Source organism: Calliopsis andreniformis, unplaced genomic scaffold (assembly GCF_051401765.1).
Source record: "Calliopsis andreniformis isolate RMS-2024a unplaced genomic scaffold, iyCalAndr_principal scaffold0445, whole genome shotgun sequence".
NCBI classification, from domain to species: Eukaryota; Metazoa; Arthropoda; class Insecta; order Hymenoptera; family Andrenidae; genus Calliopsis; species Calliopsis andreniformis.
Window position 1 is genome coordinate 22,501 of NW_027480854.1, and position 7,500 is coordinate 30,000.

General features: G+C 49.4%; 1 non-coding gene and 1 pseudogene across 1 annotated transcript; both read right to left on the reverse strand.

The window, feature by feature from the left end:
* The window catches only part of LOC143187983 (large subunit ribosomal RNA), a 9,159-nt pseudogene extending 3,764 nt beyond the window's left edge, over positions 1-5,395 (reverse strand).
* Positions 5,396-6,752: 1,357 nt separating this feature from the next.
* LOC143187981 (5.8S ribosomal RNA) lies at positions 6,753-6,907 on the reverse strand. The gene has a single exon (XR_013003412.1). It is a non-coding gene; the product is annotated as a 5.8S ribosomal RNA (ribosomal RNA).
* Positions 6,908-7,500: the final 593 nt, after the last annotated feature.

Sequence of the window (7,500 nt, forward strand, 5' to 3'; positions counted from 1 at the left end):
CTATTTGCCAAGATTTTATGAAAATGTCTAATAATTACAGACGCGATAGATATTGGTCTATAATTACTTGGATCCTTCCATTCACCTGCCTTAGGAATCAATACAGTACGTGCACGAGCCCAAAGGCTGGGAACTTTAGAGGAAAATAACATAATATTCATTAGAATCGTTTTAATTTCGGTAGGTACTTTGTTCAGCCAGATCTTGGGGGCTAACCCATCAGCTCCTCGTGCAGTGTCGGCTGTTGGTTTGCATCGACTAACTTCGCCGTGAGAGATAGGTTCTAATAGCCCAAATGCTATTTGTCCAATCGGTGTTAATTCTTCCGAGACATATACGCTAGGCTTTTCAAATATTGGTTTCCAAAATCGTACCTGTTCTTGTAACGGGAGGTGCTGCGTATTGCAATTATCGCCATCAAGTATAATATTGGCTGTTTTGGACGTACTGGTTTTCCACATTTGTTGTATTCTCGCATAATCCATTTTTCTTCTCTTTCTGTTCGAGATATGCGCTTCTATATTCCGCAGAACTGGCACCAATTGTTTTCTCGCTGATACAGGTGTTCCAAAATTTATTTCAAACCACTTGGATAGGTGCGTACATGGGTCTCTACCTTGTCTGGTATCTTCAACCGCAAAACCTAGTATATATTTAGCTGGGTCGTCACAAGCCGGCGATCTTAAATATCGTAAGGCATCATCTATCCATGACTGCCCATCTACATCCAATGACGTATCAGTCATAATGCGTGTATCGGCTGTGCTTGTCTGCTCCTCGTAAGTTAGCGTATTGCAGTCGTTACTTTGAGAGTTAATTTGGTGAACATTAGTTATCGTTTGTATTGACAAGTTGTCTTGTTGGTTGGAATATGCTATTTCCTCTGATGCTGCTTGCTTAAATTGCATTAATACCGCTTTATATTTTTCAGTTTTGCGCAGTGCTTTGATTGACTCCTGGGTGCGAGGAGGGTCTAGCTTGACCGTACGCAGTAAATAATCGTTAATTCTCTGTATAACTGCTATCGGTGCTCTCGCCTCTGCTTCAGCTAATCTGTTGATATCTTCAGTCTGCCATCTGGCCTTCCTTCTAGAGGTGTCTATTTCAGCGTTCGTCTCAGATGGATGGGCTGAAGCTTTATGGACTCCTAGCCCTCTAAATGAATTGAAACCTCGATGACAGTAATTACATTGGAACAGGGAGCGATTACCAGCGGTCAACTCGGATGTAGAGGACGGTTGAGTCGCTAAGATCGTTGGTCGATTAGAAAGTATTAGATTGTTGTCCTCACAAGCATTATTTGTACTATTATTAATGTTAGCAGAGTAGTTATAAGATGAGGTTACTGTAGCTAAAGGTCCACTGGATGGTGGTATAGGGATACCTCCATTTTGATTTATATTTTGGACACTAGAATTACCAGTGGAAAGTGCTCTATTTCGAGCATTTCGACGACTTACTTGGTTATCGCGAGGTGGTAAATCGCGGCCGGTTTGTTGAGGAATAGAATTCAAAGAGGCCCGTGTGGGCACCGGCGGGTTGTCAAGCCCCCTCTCTGAATTCTGTGTATAACCACGACTCTCGGCGTTCATTTTCCGTAATCGATGCTCCGTGCAAGTTCCGCCGTTCTCTTAATCAATAAGGAACACCTATTAATATCGGTCGCTGAGTGAGATGTTTCTGTGTATCCGGCTTTATCACAGTTGGCACACTTTAATTGAGTCTTCTTATCACAAGCGCGTGAATCGTGACTATTAGCGCAGTGACCGCATGTCGGGGTGACCGCTGTACAGTTCTTGGCCAAATGATTAAATTTCATACATTTGTAACATTGCAGAATTCTAATATAGTCTTCTATTTTGCATGATTCATACTCCAAATAAATGCGTTCTTGCGACATTAATTCTTTCCTGATGGAGGGCGTTACCTCTATTATAGCATTTCTATACTTAGCTCCACTTCTGTTAAATTCAGTAATAGCACGAATATCTTTACTCTTGTTATGATCTCCTAGTGCTTGAGCAATAGCGCTCGATATGTCGCTAAAAGCAATATTGTGGGGTAAGTCCCTAACCAATAGCCTAGGTCTAAGTTTCTCAGTGTTTTTAATCATCAAGCCTGCATCCTTTAATTTAGTAGAGGCACGTAGTTTTTCTAAGTCAACCGAGTTAGCAATTACCTTTATCGCTATGGAATTTAGGGTAATAAGGTGAATAACTTTTAAGTTGAAATCAATTGGTTTAATCGACTCTTTTAAGACTCTTTTAATTTCAGATGCAGACTTGAGGTTCCTAGGGTTCCCAGGGAGCGGAGCGATAATAAATTCAATGCCCTGTGAGCGAGGAGGCAATTCTTTCAGCGCTGGTTGCGAAGCATTTTTGCCTGTGATAGTCGCATATGAAACCTTGGACGCAGATTGTACAGAGTTTTTTACTGCTTGCTGGACTACAGTAACGACCTCTTTCACCTCATCAGATACTACGGATCTTATACTACTACTTATGCTATCGTTTAAAGTATTATTAGATTTTGCAATACTATTGACCTGTTGACTAATCGATTCGCGTAATTCCTGCTTAATAATTTGTCCTTAAGAGAGTCATAGTTACTCCCGCCGTTTACCCGCGCTTTTTTGAATTTCTTCACGTTGACATTCAGAGCACTGGGCAGAAATCACATTGCGTCAACACCCGCGGGGGCCATCGCAATGCTTTGTTTTAATTAGACAGTCGGATTCCCCTGGTCCGTGCCAGTTCTGAGCCGAGCGTTGAATGGCGGCCGAAGAAACGACACGCGACGGCTGAACCGACGCGGAAGCCTCGCAGCAAGGAAGATCCGCGGGAGGCCAAGGCACGGGACCGAGTTCGGATCCCAGGACGTCGACCGAAGTCTAAGACCCTTCACCTCGCCCAGGCCCGGCACGTCAGCCAGACCCGCTTCCCGACCAAGCCCGACACGCCCCGCTCCTCAGAGCCAATCCTTATTCCGAAGTTACGGATCCAATTTGCCGACTTCCCTTACCTACATTAATCTATCGACTAGAGGCTCTTGACCTTGGAGACCTGCTGCGGATATGGGTACGAACCGGCGCGAGACCTCCCGTGGCCCTCTCCTGGATTTTCAAGGTCCGAGGGGAATATCCAGACACCGCAGCAACTGCGGTGCTCTTCGCGTTCCGAACCCTATCTCCTTGCTAGAAGTTTCCAGGGAACTCGAACGCTTATACAGAAAAGAAAACTCTTCCCAGATCTCCCGACGGCTTCTCCAGGTCATTTTGGGTTACCCCGACGAACACTCAATGAGGGCCCGGATGTTAAACGGTTCCGCTGCCGGGTTCCGGAATAGCAACCGGATTCCCTTTCGCCCAACGTGTGTGTGTCTCTTTTTTTATCTTTCAATTTATCTCTTTGTATAATAATATGTTTGCAGACATTGATTTTAGGACACCACATTTGCATAGGATTTCTCTTAGGGCTTAGGATCGACTGACTCGTGTGCAACGGCTGTTCACACGAAACCCTTCTCCACGTCAGTCCTCCAGGGTCTCGCTAGAGTATTTGCTACTACCACCAAGATCTGCACCGACGGCGGCTCCAGGCAGGCTCACGCCCAGACCCTTCTGCGCACACCGCCGCGACCCTCCTACTCGTCAGGGCTTCATGGAGGACGGTCACCAGTAATGGCACCGTCCCTCCCCACTTGCCGCTGACGGCAGAGTATAGGCGCGACGCTTCAGCGCCATCCATTTTCAGGGCTAGTTGCTTCGGCAGGTGAGTTGTTACACACTCCTTAGCGGATTCCGACTTCCATGGCCACCGTCCTGCTGTCTTAAGCAACCAACGCCTTTCATGGTATCCCATAAACGTCGACTTAGGCGCCTTAACTCTGCGTTTGGTTCATCCCACAGCGCCAGTTCTGCTTACCAAAATTGGCCCACTTGGCACTCTAATCCGAAATCTCGTGGCTTCAATGAACCAAGCAAGCCAGAGATCTCACCCATTTAAAGTTTGAGAATAGGTTGAGGTCGTTTCGGCCCCAAGGCCTCTAATCATTCGCTTTACCAGATGAGACTCGCACGCGTCCCCGAAGGAACGGAGGAGTGAGTGCCAGCTATCCTGAGGGAAACTTCGGAGGGAACCAGCTACTAGATGGTTTGATTAGTCTTTCGCCCCTATACCTAGTTCCAGCGATCGATTTGCACGTCAGAATCGCTACGGACCTCCATCAGGGTTTCCCCTGACTTCGTCCTGACCAGGCATAGTTCACCATCTTTCGGGTACCAACGTGTACGCTCTAGGTGCGCCTCTTCTCGCAATGAGAACGAGACGCCCCGGGAGTGCGGAGCACTATGCAGCGCCCATCCTCCCTCGGCCGACGCAAAGGACGACCTTCACTTTCATTTCGCCTTTAGGTTTACTCATCCCAATGACTCGCGCACATGTTAGGCTCCTTGGTCCGTGTTTCAAGACGGGTCCTGAGAGTACCCAAAGCAATAGCGCCGCCGACAGGTAATTCAAAGCTTGGCCAGTCCGAGGGCTCCGCCGGCTAACAGCTGGCCAGGCCCGTGAACGGGAAAGACGTCCGTACCACAGGGCAAACAAAGCTGACCGAGCTTGCGGCGGGCCTGACGCACCGTTCGAATGAGAAGACTGGTTGCGGCCCGATACCATCTGGGGAACACCGTCGCGCAGCCGGTCGGGTCACCGAGGGTCCGTCGCGCACGCACAAGGCGACGCAACGGTCTAACCGCCCGGGCCGTAGACCGACACGCAACGGGTCGCGACGTCCTACTAGGGGAGAAGTGCACGTCTACGTAGCCGGAACGTTCGCCGTTGGCCGTAACATCCGTGCGCCCTCCTTGCGGAAAAGCGTCGGACACCCCTTTCGGGGTTTCGCGCACCAACGGGAGCCAGCATTTGTCGACGATGAATCTCCCCTTTCGAACTTTTGGGTTTCTCAGGTTTACCCCTGAACGGTTTCACGTACTCTTGAACTCTCTCTTCAAAGTTCTTTTCAACTTTCCCTCACGGTACTTGTTCGCTATCGGTCTCGTGGTTGTATTTAGCCTTAGATGGAGTTTACCACCCACTTAGGGCTGCATTCTCAAGCAACCCGACTCTAAGGAGAGACCCTCCCGAGACGCGCACCGGTCGCTACGGGCCTGGCACCCTCTATGGGTAAATGGCCCCATTCAAGATGGACTTGGACGCGATGCAACGTCACGGGATAAACGGATCCTCCCGAACACTACATTTCCCTGCGGCAGTACCGCGGGATTCAGTGCTGGGCTCTTTCCTGTTCGCTCGCCGCTACTAAGGAAATCCTTGTTAGTTTCTTTTCCTCCGCTTAGTAATATGCTTAAATTCAGCGGGTAATCTCGCCTACTCTGAGGTCGTCGTATACGTGTTAAATATATATCACACACGTAGAGTGATATATTTTATATATGTGTAAAAATGACGAAAGAAGCTGTGGCGTAATCCTCGTACAACGGGGGCACACAACCGAGAGAAGCGGACCAGGCAGAGTGTGTGAACGAATGTTACGAGAAATGGGAAATGAGAGAGAGACTTGAGATCATGTTCGATGCGTCGTCCCAACTTCGCCGTGTTCCTTCGGAATATGTTGTCGTAACGCAACAGCAGCGTTTCCAAAGGTAAGGAAGCTCCTCGTCATTCGCCAGAAGTGATCAGCGGAGAGTAAGTCACATCGTCCTTAATGCGCCACACCAAAGCATCTTCGCGTCTCGTTTAATTCGATCTAAAGGAGAGAGACTCTCGCCAGGCGACTGCCGGTATGGTTTAACGCCCGTCCGCTTGCTTTTTGTATAGCTTTCGTGGACTGGACGACCGGACTTGACGCGCGGTCTCTCTCGGCGATCGACTAACGCGAAGACATGGGGCGACCGGACGCTGCTACCTTTCCACCTCCTCCTTCTAGGAGAGAAGTCATCCCTATGTGATGAGTCATATATATGGCGGCTGTGTAAGCCTCGCCAAAGAGGATTCAGGATACAGAAACAAGTTGTAGTACAACACAACACATTCACGGAGCCACAAACGACTCGACCGAAACGTGGCCGGGGAAGATGCATCCCGGAACTTCATCGTTTCGACGAATGAGTGCCTCCTTTTCGCGTTGTTCCTGCAACAAGACGATCCCTCTAGAATCCCTGGGGCTCTGTTTCTCGTCATACATTTCTTCACCACACTACACGGGTGGGGTATACGCGATCTCGTGTTCATGCTCACTCGCACACCCTTTCATTGTCCTTCTCTGTAGTCTCACGACAAACTCTCTTGTGTGTCGTTGCGGGTTACGCACGCCTCTTTCTTACACGCATCATTTCAGACTACGTCGGGAGCGCGGATGAAAACTCGCACGAAAAGCGAACGCTGTCTGTTAACAATCACGAGGGTATCTGGCGAGACACGGAGGCTGGTCGATGATCGTACGTCCGCGCGCTTGCGTCCGGAGCGGTGCACATACACGCACGGGCGGTCGACAAATTAAGCGACTCACGACGCCGTGTGAAAAGTAGCACTCACGCAAGTCCGGAACGACAAAGCAACGACGATGACGACGATGTCTCCAGTCATCTGCCGTGTACACACAACCTTCTTCCCTCCATGACGTCTAGAGCGTATTCTCGCTTGTTTTCGTGCGACCGCGGCAAACGCCGACGAACGGTCCAACAATCGCTCGTACGTGACACCGAGATGCCAACGTAAGCAGTCTTAAGGTTACGTGAACGACCCTCAGCCAGGCGTGGTCCAGGAATTGTATCCGTGGACCGCAATGTGCGTTCGAAATGTCGATGTTCATGTGTCCTGCAGTTCACACGTTGACGCGCAATTAGCTGCGTTCTTCATCGACCCACGAGCCAAGTGATCCACCGTTCAGGGTTGTATTTTAATATTCTGTGTTCATGTATATATATATATCATACTCGTATATAGTTCTCGGGTTCGGAAGAATCCGAGACCCGCGCCTCCAACTAGCACACGGTCGATGGAGGTTCGGGCGTCGCGACACTTCGTCCGAACGTAAGATACGAACGAACGAAAGTGACGACACAGGGGTCTCTGGGATGCGGTTCCGCACGGAGACCGCCACGCAATTGCGAACGGTTCCCGTAACGGCCAGGCGTAGAGTACATTTAAAAACCTAGGATCACAACCTGGAGAGTACGATGGAGCCGACGGGGATACCCCGATCAAGTGAACCACGTACATCCACGGTGTTCTCCTCTGAAACGACACCCCCCATTTTATTGTCGCAGCGCCCTGCACGTACGTATTCCCCTCCTGATTTGGATAGCCGATGAGAACGGACTTCGCAGCCGGCTTCGATCGGTCTTTCTCATCCCGTTAAATTCACACACAAATTCATTATTCTTGGGAGTCAGACTCACGAAAGTCGAAGCTGTTAACAGCCGGTCCACAGTTGTTGTTCACACGGCAGGAATACGTACCCTACGGCCGCACATCGACGCGGGAT